At 48.9% G+C, this 19,105-nt stretch overlaps 1 protein-coding gene across 14 annotated transcripts in view; it reads right to left on the bottom strand.

Annotated features, from left to right (window-relative positions):
- gdpd5b (glycerophosphodiester phosphodiesterase domain containing 5b) overlaps positions 1-19,105 on the bottom strand; it is a 312,299-nt gene that overhangs the window by 235,131 nt on the left and 58,063 nt on the right. For 11 of the 14 annotated variants that reach the window (XM_069892130.1, XM_069892129.1, XM_069892143.1 and 8 more), the window contains one exon: positions 16,426-16,610. The exons of 2 other annotated variants lie outside the window; for them this stretch is intronic. The gene's annotated coding sequence lies outside the window, so the exon portion shown is untranslated. Of the gene's footprint in view, positions 1-11,384; positions 11,908-16,425; positions 16,611-19,105 lie in introns of those variants that run through there. One more of the 14 variants, XM_069892140.1, reaches the window with a different exon arrangement.

The following is a 19,105-nucleotide window of genomic DNA, read 5'->3' as shown; positions in this document are numbered from 1 at the left end:
GTGAGAGCTCCTTTGATAAGTTGGTGGCTTTCCAGAGATATTTTATAAAGGACCCCCCCCCCCCTCAAGGTCTCTGCACACAGTCTTTGGTGCTCGGTCCTTTTAGCTCCTTGGGTTTATCCTCTGCCAGCCTGCTCTTCCCAAATCCATCATCCTCTCCTTCTTCCAATTCTCCCTATAACCGACTTCACCTGATCGCCTTCCCCAAGGTGGATAGCAATCTTCATGGATAATGAAAAAGATTGCTTAAAGATCCATCAGGATGTAGACCAGCTTATAAATTGGGCAGAGCTGTGGCAGATGGAATTTAATCCAGACAAGTGTGAAGGTCAAACTCTGGCAGGATGTAGAGTAAATGAATGAGGTTTTTTTTAAAGAGAAAGAATCTTAACGAGCCCTTTTGGCCCATGAGCCCGTGCCACCCAATTGTCCTACAACACCCGGTATGTTTTGGAGGAAACCGGAGCCCTCAGGGAAAACCCATGCAGACACGGGGAGAACGTGCAAACTCCTTACAGACAGTGCAGGAGTCAAAACCTGGTCCCAATTGCTGGCTTTGTAACAGCGTTGTGCTAACTGCTATGTCAACCGTGTCGCCCTATTGTCATATACCAGAGTATGATGTACAGATGTGATCTAAGTCTTACATGCTGCACAAAATACATACCACACGAGAAAAAGACATTAATGCAAGATGAGGAAAAAAATTAGAAATAGTAAATATTCACAGTGGGTCAAAATGCATAAATATTCTGACTCAGTAATTCAGAGAGATGCTTGGTGGTCCTGGAGTTGGGTGGGAGGTTCAAGATTCTGAGGTTTAAGTGTGCTGACGGCAAGAAGTGCTCCTGAAGGGCCTCAGGTGCGGAAAGATATATAGAGGCTTGGATTTGGTGCTTGGTTGCCAACAGATAGAACAGGAGACCGCATAAGCGCTGGAAGTGAATCCATGGATATCAGCGTCTCTGAAGGGACTCTCTTTTGCTTCGCTTCCTCTTATTGTAGGGGGCTCAAGGTAATGCTCATGGTGAGCCTGTTTACGGCAGGCAAAAGTTGACCTGTATCATGAAAATTATATATTTTGTTATTTTTACATGATAATAAAAGGAACCTTGAGGAGACAGAAAATGGAATTAAACGGTCTTGAACCTCGAGGTGCTGGACTTCAGGCTTCTGTACCTTCTGCCTGAAGGTAACAGTGATGTTGGGTCCAGGGTGATGGGGATTCTTTATAATGTTACTTCCTTCTTGAGGCAGCATCTCACGCAAGTGTCTTCAATGGATGGGAGGTGGGTGCCTGTGATGGACTTGGAAAGTTGTGCCACTTTCTACAGCCTTCTGCGTTCCTGGGCACTCAAGTCTCCAAACTTCCGCAATAGACCTGTCAAAGTTTGAAAGGGTGTTCAACAACATGAATCTCCTCCAACTCCTTAGAAAGCAGGAGCAGTGGTGTGTCTTCTTCATAGAAATTGGACTGACATTGTTCAGAGTTTTGAAGAATATGGGGTGAAACTTCCAAGATCCCAGGAGGTACAAGAGAGTAGTTGTAGAAATGTTTCCACTTGAGGGTGAGTCACAAATGAGTCGACTCATTTACAAGATTGGGGGGGTGGTCATTTAAAATGAAGATATGTGGGAACATCTGATAGAGGGTGCTGAATCTCTCAAGATCTCTACTCCAGTGGGTGGAGCAGCAGTCAGAGAGGATTTTTTTTTGGAAAGATCTTGGAATTGAGGGTAATGGGAACTGGCACAGAAGGGGAGATGAAGCCTGGGGCAGATCAGCTATGATCATATTCAATGGCAGAGATAAGATCATGGCTGATCTAGGCCTGGACTCAACTCCACCTGATCCCCTAATTCCCCTGCTATTCAAAAATCTCCTTAAATCTATTTAATGAGGCGGTCTCTACTACTTCCTTGGACAGAGAATTCCACAGATTCACTACTCTCTTGGAGAAGCAGTTTCTCTGCAAATCCATCCTAAATCTACTCCCCCGAATCTTGAAGCTATGTTCGCTCCCTGGTTGAAGTCTCACCGGTCAGTGGATGAAACTGGAAGAGCTGGAGAAACTCGGCAGGTCACCCAGTGCCCACAGGACCTCCCTGCTTCTGTCTCATTTCCTCCAATCTTTGCCAACCTCTGTGTGTGCTGCTCTGAAGGACCTCGAGTTTTACCAGGACAAAGCAGCCCATTGACTGCATGCCTCCCTCGCTGACGGTGCCAGTGGCAGGAACCTCTCACCAAACAGACCCAGGTGACTACGACACTACCTCCAAAATCCGTGGACGCCAGGAAAGAGGAAGGTAGTGAACGCAGGGGAAACACCACCACCTGCGGATTCCCCTCCGAGTCACACACCGTCCTGAGTTGGAAATGTATGGCTTAGCCTTGACCATCACTAGCTCAAACTCCTGGCACTCTCCCTCTGCACTGTAGAAAGGTCCACTTCAGGCCTCTATACTGCTGCACAGAGCAAAAAAGGTCAATGATTTTCCTTCCAACCAGTTCTCTGCACAATCTTATCCACTCCCCCCCCCCCCACCCCTTTTCCAGATTCAAGTGCTTGCTTGGGGGCAATTCTCAAAGCAATTAATCTACCCCCCCCACCATGTCACTAAGACACCCTGGGGAAACCCATACGGTTACATGGGACTGTGAAAACGCCAAACGGTCAGCGACCAACGTCAGGAATGAAACCGGGTCTCTACCCGTTGGGCCACTGTGTCTCGACCACACTGAGGGAGCATCCTCAGCAGAGGGGTCACCACCGTCTTCTCAAGACCAATGGGTAATAATGACCAGCCTCAGCCAAGACACCCAGATCCTGGGTACAAACAACTAAACATCAGAGCAGGGTCCCAGAAACTCTAGTCTAATGCCAAAGGGCTAGCAAAGGTGGAGATTCAAACTCACAGTGGTTCCCTGGTGTAATTGTCAGCTCCATTCAGAAACCAACAGCTCAGCACAGTTTGAGGGAGCAGGCAGCTCAAGGTCACTCCAGCATCACCACTTACATAGATGCACCAGATGTCAAAGGTGAGTTGGATTAACTGGGCAGACAAAACTGCTGAATACATGTAATTACAGGGAGCAGGAGTAGGGCAGGGGAAAGGGGGGCAGAATGGTGTGGTCCTGTAAAACGAACAGAGAGCAGTACAGCACGGAACTGGCACAATGTTGTGCCAATCTATGTAAATCTAGTCGACAATCTAATCCAGAGGTTCTCAACCTTTTTCTTTCCATTCACGTCCCACTTTAAGTATTCCCTATACCATTGGTATTGGAGAAGGCCACTCCGATATAAAACCTACGACCCAAGGACCTCGCTGCCACGTCCCAGCTCGCTTGGCCACGGCACACGAACCATGGGTGTAAAGGGTGGGGCCAGAACTGCGCGCACTGCACTCCACCTAAAAGCTCCTTTGCGCAGGCCCGAGGACAGGTCCACGTCCTAAAGACCGCAGAGCCCACCTCACTGACAAAAGGCAAAGGAGGAAAAACCCAACCCCAACCAACCATTTTTCCCCTGCAGCCGCTGCAACCGTGTCTGCCTGTCCCGCATCGGACTTGTCAGCCACAAACGAGCCTGCAGCTGACGTGGACTTTTACCCCCTCCATAAATCTTCGTCCGCGAAGCCAATCCAAAAGAAAAGAAAAGAAAAGATACCATTGGTGCTCTGTGATGAGTAAGGGATTGCTTAAGGTGATATGTGGGTGGGAAGGGAAGGTTAAGAATCACTGCCCTGGACCCAATAGTTACTGAAATATTTTGGTTGATAAAAATGGTCATTGGCCCATTTCCTTTGGAGTTCTGAAACCCTGCACATAACGAGTCCATGAGATATGATTAAAAGTGGTTTTCAAACTTTTTCTTTCCACCCACATCCCACCTGAAGCAACCCCTTACTCACCACAGAGCACCAATGGCATAGGGATTACTTAAAGTGGTGTGTGAGTGGAAAGAAAAAGTTTGAGAACCACTGATCTAATCCTTCCCTCTCCCCCCTGCCACCCCCAAAACCCTCTACTTTTCTTGCATCCATGTACCCATCTAAGAGTCTTTTAGATCTCTCTATTGTCCCAGCATTCACCACCAGTCCTGGCAATGTATTTCAGACACCCAGCACTCGCTGTGTATAAGCAATAGCTTCAGCTTTCCAGCAGCCATCAGGCTCTTGAACCTCCCTGTACTATCCAAATCCTGATCTACACCAGGGCCATCAAAAAACCTGCCAGCACGATTGAAACCTCAGTTGTATTTCTTACACTTAGGTAACTGCAAATATTTATCTTTCCTTTTAATCGTTTTTTCTGTCTTAGCATATCATGGCAATTTCATTTGTACTGGTGTTGTTGGTGCATCGTGTGTACCTCTGTCTGGCTGCAGCAAAAATAATTTTGGTGTATTTGCCAGGGATGGTAGTGGATCAGACACAACAGTAGGAGTAGATGGAAGTGCAGGGAGAGTCTGGGAGCAGAGGGCACAGCCTCCGAATGAACGGACTCCAATTTGGAAAGGAGAGGAGGAGAATGGTCTTCAGCCAGAGGGTGGTGAATTTGTGAAATTCATTACCACAGACGGTAGTCTTGGCCAAGTCCTCAGGTGGATTTAAGGCGGCAGTTGACAGGTTCTTGATTAGCCAGGGTGTTAAAGGTTACAGGGAGAAGGCAAGAGAATGGGGGTTGAAAGGAAGAATACAGTCATGACTTGGATGTCAGAGCAGACTCGACAGGCCCAATGGACTAACTCTGCTCCTAAGATTTATGGTCTATTTTGTAAGGCTTTTAGACCAATGGTTCTCAACCTTTCTCTTTCCACTCACATCCCACTTTAAGTCATTCTTATGACATCGATGCTCTGTGATTAGTAAGGGATTGCTTAAGATGGGGTGTGAATGGGAAGGGAAGGTTGAGAACCACTGTTCTAGACCCAATTGTTACCAAAATATTTTGCTTGAGAAAAATTGTCATTGGCCCATTTCCTTTGGAGTTCTGAAACCCTGCACATAACGAGTCCATGAGGGACAATTAAAACAGTGGTTTTCAAACTTTCTCTTTTCACCCACATCCCACCTTAAGCAATCCCTTACTGATCACAGAGCACTGATGGCATAGGGATTACATAAAGTGGGATGTGAGTGGAAAGAGAAAGTTTGAAAACCTGTTATGGACAGACATGAAAATGCAGGGAATAGAGGGTCATGGATCACGTGCAGGCAGCAGAATTTTAGTTTAATTTGGACATAGTTGAGTTTATTGTCATCTAAATGTACAACACAATGGAACAACGATCTCCAGTCCTCAGTGCAAAACACACAGATACACAAACAGACATAAACACAAACATATCAACAAACAATACAAATGCAGGTCAAGTAGGTTCATCACATTCAGGGTGGACATTGTGCACTGTCGAGCCTGTTGATGTGTTGCTCTATGGTATCGTCTCTGTGCCTTTGACTCTTAACCAAATAAAAACTTTCCAAAATGTCATTCAGAAGTGCGTTGATATTCAGAATGGATGCATATTTATTTATTTTAAATTATATTTTTATAAATATGTAATTATTACATGTTGTGTCTTGCTTATTCCAGAGAAATGTGTTGTACATGTCAGGTTGTATATGTACAGTCAGATGATAATAAGCTTGAACAACTTTAATCTTCAAAAATCATTTGGACAGGTTAATGATAGGCAAGGTTCAGAGGAATCTAGATAGGCCGAATGCATGGGCATTGAACCAGCTTCTCCAACAAGGTTAGTGCAGCAGTTAAGTGCAATGCTGTTACCATGCCAGTGTCCCGGAATCAAATCCTATGCTGTTTGTACATACTCCCTGAGTCTGCCTGGGTTTTCCCCTGGGGGCTCAGATTTTCTCCCACCTTTCAAAAACGTACCGGTGGGTGGCACGGGCTCGTGAGCTGAAAGGGCTTGTTACTGTGCTGTGTGCCAACATTTTTTTTTAAATGTTAAAACATGGTCATGTAGCGACTATTCCGGTTGAGCTACTAAATGAACGCATATAAACAAGGTTAGTCAGCAAAGACTGTTTATTTCAGTTTGCTCCTCCTTTCCTATCCCTCCCGGTCCGAGCTCAACAGGACTTGGGGCGGGACGGAGGGAAATTGATGTCTCCATGTGCTTTCCGCCAATCTGCAGGGCTGGCGTGTTTAAAGTAAACACGGTGGGAGCCCCGTGCCCTCTACAAAGAGGCATAGAAGTCCAGTGTGCCGCTACTCATCACGCAGCACCACGTGTACGCGGTCCATTGCTCAGGCGAGTACAGAGTGACCCGGCCCACAGCTCCACACATCCACTGGTGAGCCACACCGGCGACAGTTCAGAATACCACACGATGTGCCCACTTGGCCCGCTATACTCAACAGTTAAATAGGAAACGGTGCAGACATTGTGCTTGTAGTGGAGAACAGAAAAGTTCTGGAGGTCCTCATCAAGTCCCGCAGTGTCGATAGGAAGCATTACCAACATTTAGGGCCTAAGCTCATCATCAAGGTGTGAGCAAATAGCAGACAGGCACCTGAATAAAATGGTGTAGGGTTGGGGTAGGAGCTCAGGCCAGCAGGTAAGAGGTCATAGGTGGATATCAGTAGAAGGTTAGAAGAGAAAAATAGTGGGCAGTGGGAAGCTGGAGGAAACCACACAGGATATGGAAAGAGAAAAACTCAGGGAAGGGGGTTAACAGAAACTGGAGAAGTTAGTTAGTGCCGCCCGGTTGGTGGGTGCATATAGATATGTTTTTGGAGGAGATAGATAGTAGGAGTACTGTAGGTCACAAACAAACATGAATACTTCACAAAGCAGATCTCATTTAAAATGCAAGAACACTATGGTGAGGCCACACTCTGTGCAGTTCTGCTCTCCTTACTTGAGACTGGCATTAGAGGTGATGTGGAAGTTTATTGGGATGGTTCAGGAAGATGAGGTTAGTTTGCGGGGAAAGATTGAGTCACCTGGAACTCAGAAGAATGAGGGGGGGGGAAGCTCAGAAACATGCAAAATTATGAAGGGAACAGACAAGATGGAAACAGAAAAGCTGATTCCACTGGTACGCGAGACGAGAAATGGAGGACATCGTCTCAAGATTTGAAGGAAGTAGGTTTAGGATGGAGATGGGCAGGAACAGTTTCTCCCAGAGAGCAATGAATTTGTGGAATTCCCTGGCAAAGGGAGCAGCAGAGGCTGCCTCATTAAATATTTAAGACACAGACAGGTTTTTGCTGTGTAGGGGAATTAAGGATGAGGGGAAACTGGCACGTAGGCAGAGGTGATTCAATGGTCAGATCAGCCGTGATTCAGCGGGCTCGACAGGCCAGATGGATGGTCCTGTTCCCTGATGTGAGGGTTACAGCGGTGCTAGAAGGTGACTTACTCCTTCCTTCTCAAGGGCAATAAATACCAGCCTTGACATTGATACTGAAAATTTTAATTGTTTCCTGGATGGTCTTTCTTTCAGTTCTAAGGTTGCGGCTATTCAATGTCAGAAACCCTCTCAAATTATTGTGAACACGCCAGTCTGCAGATGCTGTGATTGCATTAATAACACAGAAATGCTGGAGGAACTCAGGGGGTCTCGCAGCATCCATAGAAGGTGAAGATAAATATTACCTACGTTTTGGTCCTGAACGCTTGAGGAAGGGCTCAGGAACGAAACATTGGTGATACATCTTTATCTCCTATAGACGTTGCAAGTTCCTTCAGCAGTTACTGTGTTTTTACCTCTCAGATTATTATAGTGCAAACAATTCCTCGATAGGAAGCGAGGCTCAGAGCCCAAACAAGGCAGGGCAGCAACCAACCACAGAATAAGGAAGATGATTTTGTGACAGATTAGGTTAAATTTTATATTGTATAGGTTTTAAAGGAGATAAATTGTGGCAAGCTTTTTAAGTGTAGGTCACAAAAAGATGCAAACACTCCAAAACAGATCTCTTTTAAAATGCTGGAACTCTGCTCAAGCCAGACAGTCCAGGCCCCTTTGCAAAAACTTTAAAGAAGGCCTATACGGGCTTCACAAGTAGGTGTTAAATGGACCTGCTGTGGAGTAATGGATTATTGTTTTGAAAAGCAACAGATGGACAGATTCAGAAGATTGGGTCCGGTGCTGCAGTCTGTCTGAATGCAGTTTGCTGTTCTAAGAGGGTCAGGTGGTTTTCTCTGAGAGAGAGAAAGAGAGAGTTCAGTTCTACAGTCCAGCAGCAGCAGCTGGGACGGGTTATGACGGGTTTTGAAGATGGGTCGTGAGTTCTTAGTTCAGCCTGGCCAAAGCCCTTGTGGTTCATACAAGAGGAGAGGACTGGCTGCCTAATGTTTCAATTGAAGTAAGTGAAACAAAAAGGAACTCTGTGGTGACCTGAAAGAAAGAGGTTATTATCTGAAAAACCCTGATGGGGCAAGTTTCTTCAGCAAGACACTGAAGTGGCTGATCGGAAGAGATCAGTTTGTGTCCAACGAGCACAAATCTCTCTCTGAAAACCAACAAGAACCTTCCTGAGCAGTAACCATTTACCTTTCAAGCACCAAAGTCTGATGAAGATTCATAAATGTTAAATTCTGTGCACAGTATAAGAATAGCCTGCAACCAGTGAACTTGTAAGAATGAGAAATGAGATTGGACTGTGAATCAAAGAACTTTTCTAAACTGATATACACATTACATATACGTGAGCTTAGAATTTGAAGGGGATTAAGTTAATAGTAATAAGTTAGTTTGACCCTGTTTTTATGTTTAAAGATAATTAAAAGTAACTTTTGTTTAAGTAACCATTTGTCTTGGTGAATATCTATTGCTGCTGGGTTTTGGGGTCCTCTGGGCCCATAACAATTTCAATATACAAACATGCTGGAGAAACTTGACAGTATCCATGGGAAGTAAAGGGTAAGCAATGCTTCGGTCCTGAACTCTTCCCAAAGGAATGAGAAAAAAAAAATCAGGAGGGAGGCAGGGGGACAGGGTCACAGGTGAGTGGCCATAGGTAGATATACCAGAAAAGGTGGAAGAGAAAAAAAGTTAAGAAGTGATGGGGAGAGGGGATAGCTTTCTGAATGGAGAGGGAAGCTGGAGGATAGAAGATAGAGGGGTAGGGAAAAGAGAAAGAGAAGGGGAGAGGGTTAGCAGAAAATGGAGAAGTCGATGGATACATTTAGTGTAGCAGTTAGTGCAATGCTGTTGTAGCACCAGTAATTGAGACTGGGGTTCGAATTTGGCGCTGTCTTTAAGGAGTTCTCCCCGTGTCTGCATGGGTTTCATCCAGGAGCTCCGGTTTCCCCCTCACCCTTCAAAACATACTGGGGGTTGTAGGTTAATTGGGTGGCCAAGGCTCGTGACTTGTGAGGGTCGGTTGCTGTACGACTAAATTAATGCCGCCTGGCTGCAAAGTGTCAAGATGCAATACAAGGTTTGACGTTAGCTCCAAAGGAAGATGATTGGGAAGCACCAACCTGGGTCTTTGAGAGCTGTCAGAGGTTCGAGGCCACAGGCTGCTCCAAAGACAAACTTAACCCCTGCATTGAATTCCTGCAGCAACTTATATATACGAAGGTGCTTTATGACTTCCCCTCAAGGGAAAGCTTGGGTTAAGTGTTGGGGAACATCTCAAAGGAGGAGAGAAAGGCAGAGAGAGTGAGGGGGGGCCAATCTGGGGTCAAACTGAAGGGAAGACCCATCAATAGTGGAGTGAGTAACACTGAGGGAAGAACAAGAGTCCAGAGGTGGGTGAAATCATGGATGAGGGTTTGGGGTGTGGCGTCATCAAGAAGATAAATGGATAGAAAAGGTTTCGAGGGATATGGGCTGAATCCAGGCAAATCCAATGAGCTTGGGTGGAAAATTTAGTCAACACGGGCAAGTTTGGCCACAGGGCCTGCTTCCGCGCTGCAAGACTCTACAACCCTGATTCTGGAAGGAGCAAGGAAGAGCCATGACCTGCCTTCCAAAGCCCCACATTTCACTGACAGACAAGGACCACCTGGGTTTAAACTTGTTCCATGACGAGACGTCAAAAACATCCGAGACAGGTCAGCTTCAAATTTGTTCCCAGAGTACATACAACACCGAGATTCTTTTTCCTGCGAGACACAGGCAGAATTTCCACTGATCGCTAGGGTGAAGACATGAAGTTGATTGCTCCCACCTATACTTCCCACAAATGACCAGCTCTTTTTGTAAGCAAGAGCTTGCTTCAACTCATCTTGGCATCCCTAGCCTCAAACACAGCACTTGCTCAGATTGGCAGCATCTAAGCTCACATTGCCCTAAGGCTACCTGGGATGGTAGGAAAATGTAGCAACTCAGAGGGAGCAAACATAGAATATTGCAGTGCAGGCCCTTCAGCCCACAACGTTGTGCTGATCTCTTTCACCCTATTCCACAATGTAAATCCGACAGAAGGTCCAGGCCCGAAACATTGGTTACCCTTAACATCTGAAAGATGCAATATGACCTGCTGAGTTTCTCCAGACTGTTTGTGTATCACACAATAATTAGGGGGGAAGGAGGAGCAGAAAGCGGGCCGGCGGGGGGAAAGGGGGAGCAGAAAGAGGGCCCGCGGGGGGGGGGGGGGGAAAGGGCGAGCAGAAAGCGGGTTGGCGGGGAGAAAGGGGGAGCAGAAAGCGGGTCGGCGGGGAGAAAGGGGGAGCAGAAAGCGGGTCGGCGGGGGGAAATGGAGGAGCAGAAAGAGGGCTGGTGGGGGGAAAGAGGGAGAAGAAAGCGGGTCGGCGGGGAGAAAGGGGGAGCAGAAAGCGGGTCGGCGGGGAGAAAGGGGGAGCAGAAAGCGGGTCGGCGGGGGGAAATGGAGGAGCAGAAAAGAGGGCTGGTGGGGGGAAAGAGGGAGAAGAAAGCGGGTCGGCGGGGAGAAAGGGGGAGCAGAAAGCGGGTCGGCGGGGGGGGAACGGGGGTCGGGATCAGAAAGCAGGTCGACGAAGAGGGAAGGGGGAGCAGAAAGGGGGGGGGTCGGCAGGGGAAAGGGGAAGCAGAAAATTTGTCAGTGGGGAAAGGGAGACAGGGAAAGGGGGTGAATGGGGAGGGAGAAGAGGAACAGAAAGGAGGTTAACATCACTGCCAGGATTGATTGCTGAGAACATTCCAAAATCTACAAGCAAACTTAACACCTCTGCTCGACAAGGCTTCCCAGCAGGAAGTAGGCACAGTTTCTCTGCCACAAGAAAGCCCCCCCTTTCCCACCCTCCCTCTGACCCGGCTTCACGCACCCTCAGGCACCCGGTCGCTGAATGGAAGCAGTGCCCCTGCCCTGCGTAACCCACCCTTCGCTGGCATGTCCGTCCGCACCTTCCCCCCCCCCCCCACTCCTCGCTGCCCAGGAGCACTCATGAGAAAGACAGCCCTGTGCCGATGGAGCTCACCTCCTGGCTGAAATGCCCCCCTCTCACGGCGGGCCGGCCTTCAGCGTCTTCGGGAAGCACACGATCTGTCCCGATGGAATGGGGTGATAGTTAGGGGCTCCCCAACACGCTCCAGTCACCCCACCGCCCTGCCAGTTCGTCCTCTTCCTACTCGCAGCCGCTTCGTTTTACGCTCGGTCCGGGATTCCTTCCGCTTGAAGGAAGTCCAGGAGTGGGGGGCGAGACCCCTTTTCCGAGTTTCTTTGTAAATCTTCACTCGATGCCCCTGGTTAACGGAGAGACGGACTCGGCAGGGCTGCAGGGCGATGGGGGGGTCCCGGGAACACAAGCTGCCCCCTCTCCGCCTTCCCTGGCCGGGAGTCACTTCTCGCTCCGCTTTCAATGCCGAGGTGGGGTCTGCGAGCCGCTCTTCTCCCACTTCCTCGTTCTCGCCGAAGGATTGAGGAGGGGTGGGATCGCCCGGGGTCCCGCCCCTGGACCCGAGGGACGCCGCGCTCCGGGCAGCTTCTGGGGCGTGTTGACGATGCGCTGACAAACCGTGCGGTTTGTGTGTATTTTCAGCTGGGGGGGGGGGGGGGGTTTGAGAATGCATTTTTCAGTCCAGGAGCGGAAATGGGCCCTTCAGCCCATCGAGTCTACCCCGCCATTCATTCAGGAGCTGGTCCATTGTCCCACTTCGCCCCACTGCCCCGCCTCCTCCCCATCACCTGGTTCATCAACAAATGCCTGACTGAATGCCATGTGGGCATCAGCTCCCTTCTCCTCATCCATCATCACCGCCGCCCCCACCTCCTCGAAAACTCAGTCTGGTTTGTGAGATGCTTTATTGCCCGTGGCAACACATTCCACAGATTCACCGCCCTCTGGCGAAGGAAATTCCTCTCTGTTCTTAAGCGGACGCCCTGGAGTTGGGCCCTCTTGTCCTCGTCCCTCCTGCCCCGTGTGATTACGAAGGTTTGGAGGGTTTGCGTGCCCGGGAGCACGAGGCTCTCAGGCCTGGCCTCACCAGTCTCCTCTCCTAATAACTTCGGATCGATCCCATCAGGCCCTGGGAATTTTAATAAGTTTGGGTTCATGGCAGGGTAACAGGCTCATGAGCCCTTCCCGCCAAAATACACCAATTAACGTACAACCCCCGTGTAGTGCGTGTCGAAAGAACCAAAGACTTGTTGATCCAAACCAAGGCTTTTATTAACTAAAAGACTGGAGCCTATCACAAGTAGGTCGACCAGTCCAGAATGACCTGGTCTGGCTCGGAGCAATCCTTGAAGACCTGCCAGTAGGTGTGGCTACACTCTCAGCCAATCCCAGTCATCCTACACGACCCTCTGTACCTATACACATTGGTGATAGAATCTGTACTATCACACCCCATACATTTTTGAAGGGTGGGAGGACACCTGAACACCTGGAGGAAATCCATGTAAATACAGGGTGAAAGTACAGACTCCTCACAGATAGCACGGGATTCGAACCTGCATCACTGGTGCTGGAATAGTGTTGTGCTAAACTTCTCCTCGATATCCATAGGCCCTAGTATTAATAAACCCCATACTGCTCTCACGGTCTCCTTCTCCTCAGTGAATACCGATAACTCACTGGGTACCTTGCCCAATTCCTTTGGTTCCAGACATCAATTCCCTCCTGACTGAGTAGTCCTCTCTCTTGCTATCTATATGTATAAAAAACTAGGGATATTTCAGAGCCCCTTTTGGTCTTCTCGATTCCCTGCTTTCCCGCATCTGTACATTGTACTTAATGTGCATGACAACAAACACACACACACCTACACACACACACACGATTCCTTTATTGTCATGTAATATTGCAGAACCTGTAATATTGTGTGAAATTGCCGTGAGGCAAAGAATCACCATTAGTATTGCTTTTCTCCCCTAACAGTATGAGAGAAAGAGAAGCAAAAGAAAGTCCCTTCAGAGACACTGAGTGTTCGTGGATCCATCAGCAACCTGAGTTTCAGATCCAACCTCTGACGCGATCAGGAAGACTTCAGCACCTGAGGCCCTTTGGGAGCCCTTCTTTCCCTCAATGCCCTCTTGAATCTCAGTTCTGTTACATGGTTCCCATTGCAGCAGTCTCCAGCAGTCTCCTGTCACCCTAAGTCACCTGCAGCCTGTGTGGGTCCCTCAGCCACTGAGTCCCTCACTGGTCTGCTGCTGTGGTTTGTGATCAGCACTTTTAAATCTACAAAATACACCCAAAACTGTTCAGGGAGCAAAATATTCATTGTCCAATGTAACTCTGTGGCTAGCAGAGATCTGATGGGCCAAATGACCTCTTTTACATCACAGGGAAATATAATACATTCTTTTATATCAAATAGCAGGAGCTCTGTCACTAATCGCTGCTAAAATCTGAACAACATAAACCCACAGCAGCAATATGAAAATTGTCAGCTATTTATTGCAGCAAGGACGTGGAGGCTTTGGAAAGGGTACAGAAGGGTAAAACACTCAGGACAATAAAATACTCCAGAGGGTTGTTAACTCGGCCTGCAACATCACAGGCACCAGACCACTCCATCGAGGACGACTAGATGAGGTGTCTTAAAAAAAAACCTCTATCCTCAAAGAACCCCACCACCCTCTTCACTCTGCTACCATCAGGGGAAAAGGTACAGGAGCCTGAAGACGAGCACTCAATTGCACAAGGACTGCTTCTTACCCACTGCCGTCAATTTCCTGAATGATCAGTAAACCAGACACTGCCTTGCTTAGACTTTTTGCAGAGTACTTTTATTTATTTATGTAAGGTGGCGCAAAACAATGAATTACATGATTTGTTGTCAACAATAAATTCTGATTCTGATGTTTACCAGGATGCTGCCTGGATGAGAGGGTATGAGCTATGGGGAGAGGTTGGGTTGTTTTCTCTGGATTTGAGGTGAAACCTGATAGATGTTTATAAAGTTGTAAGAGGCATTGACAGGGTGGACAAAATCTTTTCTCCAGAGTAGAATTTCACACACTCGAGCAGCCATTCTCAACCTTTTTTTGCCTCTTTCCCTCTTAGGACTCTGCACAATATTTATGAGCCCTCTTCCTTGTCAAGCAGCCAAGTTTAGTTGGTTTCTTCCGTATTTCTCTCCTACGGACCACATTAAAAAAAGTACAATTTCTGGTCCATGGCCCTGTGCATGGGTAGCTGATGAGTCACTCCCTAGTAACTCCTCCCCTTGTGACCCGGCCCTAAAGGTCGATCTTCCTCCCCCGTCCTTCATTTGAGCACATGGAATCGGGCCAGCTCCAATCTAAAGTGTATTAAAGCCTAACGTTTCTCACTCACTCTCTTTGGAGTTATTGATAGAGCGTATCAATTTAATACACTTTGATTCCCACATGGAATGGACAAACTGCTGTGATCCAACAAGCTAGACATCAATCCACAGACGCCTGGAGCTGCTGAACAGTACGAGCAGCGGATTGAGCGCTTCTCGAACTTTCTGGAAGTCAATGGACCTTGTGGACTCAAATGAAAAGAGGCTCAAGGTCCTGCGAGTGAGAGTCAGCCGCCAATCGTACCAGGCGATCAGAACCTGCGCGACCTACCTAGCTGCAATGACTGAACTCCGCAACCTCTACTGACCCCAAATGAACAAAGTTTACTCACGACACCTCCTGGCCTCAAAGAAACAGCTGCCCGGAGAGTCCATGGACAAATTATTTCAAGCCTTGCACGACCTGGGGAGAGTTTGCAGGGGCAATATTTCGACCCTGGTCTCTGCAGACCTGTGTGTGGAGGAGTTGATTTGGGATGCCTGTTTGTCAGCGACTGCTTGAGGAGGACAGGCTGCGTCTGAAGAGAGCACTCCAGCTTGCTAAGACACTCGATGCAGCCCAACGCAATGCTGGTAAAAACATGTCCTCCACGTGCGGGCTGTGGGTGCCGCCATTTTGGGATTTGGTGTCACAGACTGCCTCTGTGCAAGGAGTACCTGTAATCGAGTACCTGTAGTGCTACTTCTGTGGCCAGCTGAAGCACCCCCGACATCTCTGCACGGCAAAGGATGCCACCTGCTCGGGGTGTGGGAAGAGATGTCATTATCAGCGAGTTTGTAAGTCCAAACCCTCCTGATCAAGCAGTGCCGTGCGCACCCCTGAGGGGCCATTGACCATGACATCATTGCTGGTCCTGAACGGCTCGACCGTGTTTGCAACCTGGGAGTTGCCACCTTACCGGACATCACTTCCACCTTCCTGGATGATGTCACTTCTGCCTTCTGCCTCCTCCTGGACGACGTCACTTCTGCTTTCTTCCTCTTCCTCGCCCAGTATGACCATGTGGTTAACATGGAGGCCGCCATCTTACTGATCGGGCCACCCCTTCAACAGCGATGATGAACCAGTTCTGGCATCCATCATACTGAACCAAGGCAGCCCTCACGCGATCGTTCACTTGATGATGGAGATTGAGGTAAACGGGAAAAGAACTAACTGCCTGTTTGACAGTGGGAGCACAGAGAGCTTCATCCATCCAGACACTGCCAACAAACTCTCTCTGTTAGACCAACGAGCGACACGATCTCAATGGCCACAAAGAACCAATCTGCTAAGATCTGCAGGTATTGTATTGCGTCATTGACGGTGGGGGTGGGGGGGGGGGGGCTCTGCAAGCCGATCCTCATGGGTCTAGACTTCCAAAGCCAGTTCAGGAGTGTGATGATGGCGTTTGGAGGATCACAGCTGCCCATAACGGAATACAGCCCCCAACTTACGGACCCCCCCCCCACCAGCAGCCAGCCCCCACCTGCAGTCTCTCTATCTTCTGCATACCCCCTCCATCATTATTTGAGAACCTGACCCCAGACTGCAAGCCCATTGTAACAAAGAGCAGACGCTATAGCGCTAAAGACAGGGCATTTATAAAGCCTGAGGTGCAGCGACTCCTGGCAGAGGGGATAATAGGCCACAGTTTCAGCACATGGAGAGCCCATGTCATGGTGTTCAGGGACGGGAGTAAACCTTGTATGATGATCGACTACAGCCAGATGATTAACCGCTTCACGCAGCTGGACACTTACTCCTTCCACCGGATCTCCGACATGGTCAATAAGATCGCCCAGTATAGGGTGATCTCCACCATTGACCTGAAGTCAGGGTATCACCAACTCTCCCTTCGCCCAGGAGACCATTAGAATACCACATTCGAAGTGGATGGCAGGCTCTTCCACTTCCTCTGGGTACTCTTCAGAGTCATTAATGGCATCTGTGTTCCAAAGAGAAATGGATCAGATGGTAGACAAACTTAAACTGATAGCCACGTCCCCTACCTAGACAATGTCACCATCTGCGGCCACAACCTGTAGGACCATGATGCGAACCTTGTGAAATTTCTCCACACCACTAAGTCCCTCAATTTGACTTACAATAAGGACAAGTGTGTGTTAGCACAACTCACCTGCCCCTCCTCGGATGCATCATGGCACATGATGTCATTGCCCCCGATCCTGATCGCATGCGTCCCCTCATGGAGCTCCCGATCCCGCACAACCTCAAGGCACTAAAAAGATGCCCGGAGTTCTTTTCCTACTATGCCCAATGGGTGCCCAACTATGCCGATAAAGTCTACCCGTGGTAAGATCTACAACCTTCACCTTATCGGCAGAAGCTCAGGCTGTATTCACCCAGATCAAAGGAGACATTGCCAAAGCCACAATGCATGCCGTGGGTGAATCCACCCCATTCCAGGTGGAAAGTGATGCCTCCAGCTTTGTGCTGGCTACCACTCTTAACTCAACGGGCAGGCCAGAGACATTTTTTTCATGCACCCTTCACGGCCCTGAGACACGGCACTCCTCTGTCGAGAAGGAGGCATAGGCGATCATTGAGGTAGCACGCCATTGGCGTCATTATCTGGCCGGGAAAAGATTTAACCTGCTCACGGGCCAGCAAGCCATGTCCTTTATGTTCAACGCCAAATTGTGGGGTGAAATCAAGAACGACAAAATCCTGAGGTGGACATTCAAGCTCTCCACCTATAACTACGATATCCTATACTGGCTGGGCAAACTCAATGACCCCCCCCCCCCCCCCCCCCAGATGCCCTATTCCAAGGGACGTGCGCCAGTGCGCATCTCAGTCACCTCCACTCCCCTCCTGAGACTGTTCCACTTCATAAAAGCTCAGACCCTCCCATACTCTATTGAGGATGTTAGGTCTCTGACCAGACACTGTTGAGTCTGCACGGAATGTAAACCACAGTTCTTCCGGCCTAACAAGCTGCACCTCATCAAAGCCACGCACCCCTTTGAACAACTCGGTATCAATTTCAAGGGGCCCCTGCTCTCGTCCAATAGGAACGTCTATTTCCTCAATGTCATTGACGAGTATTTCAGGTTCCCTTTTGCTATCCCCTGTCCCGACATGACCTCAGACACTGCCATCAAGGCACTCTGCAGTATATTCACCCTCTTTGGGTACCCAAACTATATTCACGGTGATCGGGGGTCCTCTTTCATAAGCGACGAGCTGTGGCAGTACCTGTTGGCTAGAGGCATTGCCATTAGTAGGATCACAAGCTACAACCCTAGGGGAAATGGCCAGGTAGAGAGAGAAAATGCTATCGTGTGGGAGGTGGTCCTCCTGGCCCTTGTCAAAAGGCCTGGCAGTGTCCCATTGGCAGGAAGTCCTGCCGGAAGCACTCCATGCCATCCAATCCCTCCTATGCACTGCTACCAACATGACTCCACATGAACGCATGTTTTCCTTCCCAAGGAAGTTGGTGACCGGAACCACACTGCCTCCCTGGCTCTCATCTCTGGGACCTGTACTGCTGCGGAAACACACAAGAGGACATAAGACCGATCCGTTGGTTGAAGAGATGAAGCGTCAACCCTCAGTATGCCTACGTGGCGTACCCTGATGGCCATGTCCAGGACCTGGCGCATCCTGCAGATCCCTACCCACTCCCTACCCCATTCAACCCATATCCTACCTACACCCCTATCACCCCCCCTCAAGGACCTGGTGCAAGTTAGCGACACACCCTGGACCCCCTTCCAGCTGCTCTGACCACCACAACTGCCCCCACATACAAATAAGCCCCACCTCCTCCAGAGACTGCCCTCCCTCTCCTGCCTCAGGACACATGACTGGCAATGGAACCGACCAGTACACCACTGGCGGAACTGCTCAGGTCACAGAGGCAGAGGAGACCACCCGACCAGCTGAGCCATTTGAATTTTAACCCGGCGGGGATTTTGTTTTGAAAGAAGGGGTGAATGTGGTGATATGTATGTATGACTGGGCATGGGTAGCTGGCCCAACCATTGATAACTCACTCCCTAGTAACTCCTCCCCTTGTGACCTGGCCCTAAAGGTCGACCTTCCTCCCCCGTCCTTCATTCGAGCACATGGAATCAGGCCAGTGTATTAAAGCCTATCGTTTCTCACTCACTCTCTTTGGAGTTATTGATAGAGCGTATCAGGCCCCCTCCCCTCTTAAATGTGCTGTAGCCCCAGGGGTGGGGAACATATAGCCCCTGTTGAGAATAGCTGCACGAGAGAGAGGACGTAGATTTAGGGAGACAGTGGAAAGTTTAAGGGAGATGTTCCAGGGCAAGTTATTTTACATAGAGTGCCTGGAAAGGGCTCCTCGGGTAGTAGTGGAAGCAGATACAACTAGTAGTGTTAAGAGGCTTCTAGACAGACACATGAACATGCAGGGATGGGTGTGAAATGAATCGTGCAAGCTGCAGAGTT

This window comes from Narcine bancroftii, chromosome 7 (genome assembly GCF_036971445.1).
Source record: "Narcine bancroftii isolate sNarBan1 chromosome 7, sNarBan1.hap1, whole genome shotgun sequence".
NCBI lineage: Eukaryota > Metazoa > Chordata > Chondrichthyes > Torpediniformes > Narcinidae > Narcine > Narcine bancroftii.
Note: the sequence above shows the minus strand (reverse complement) of the source record. Positions and strands in the feature narration are given on the sequence as shown.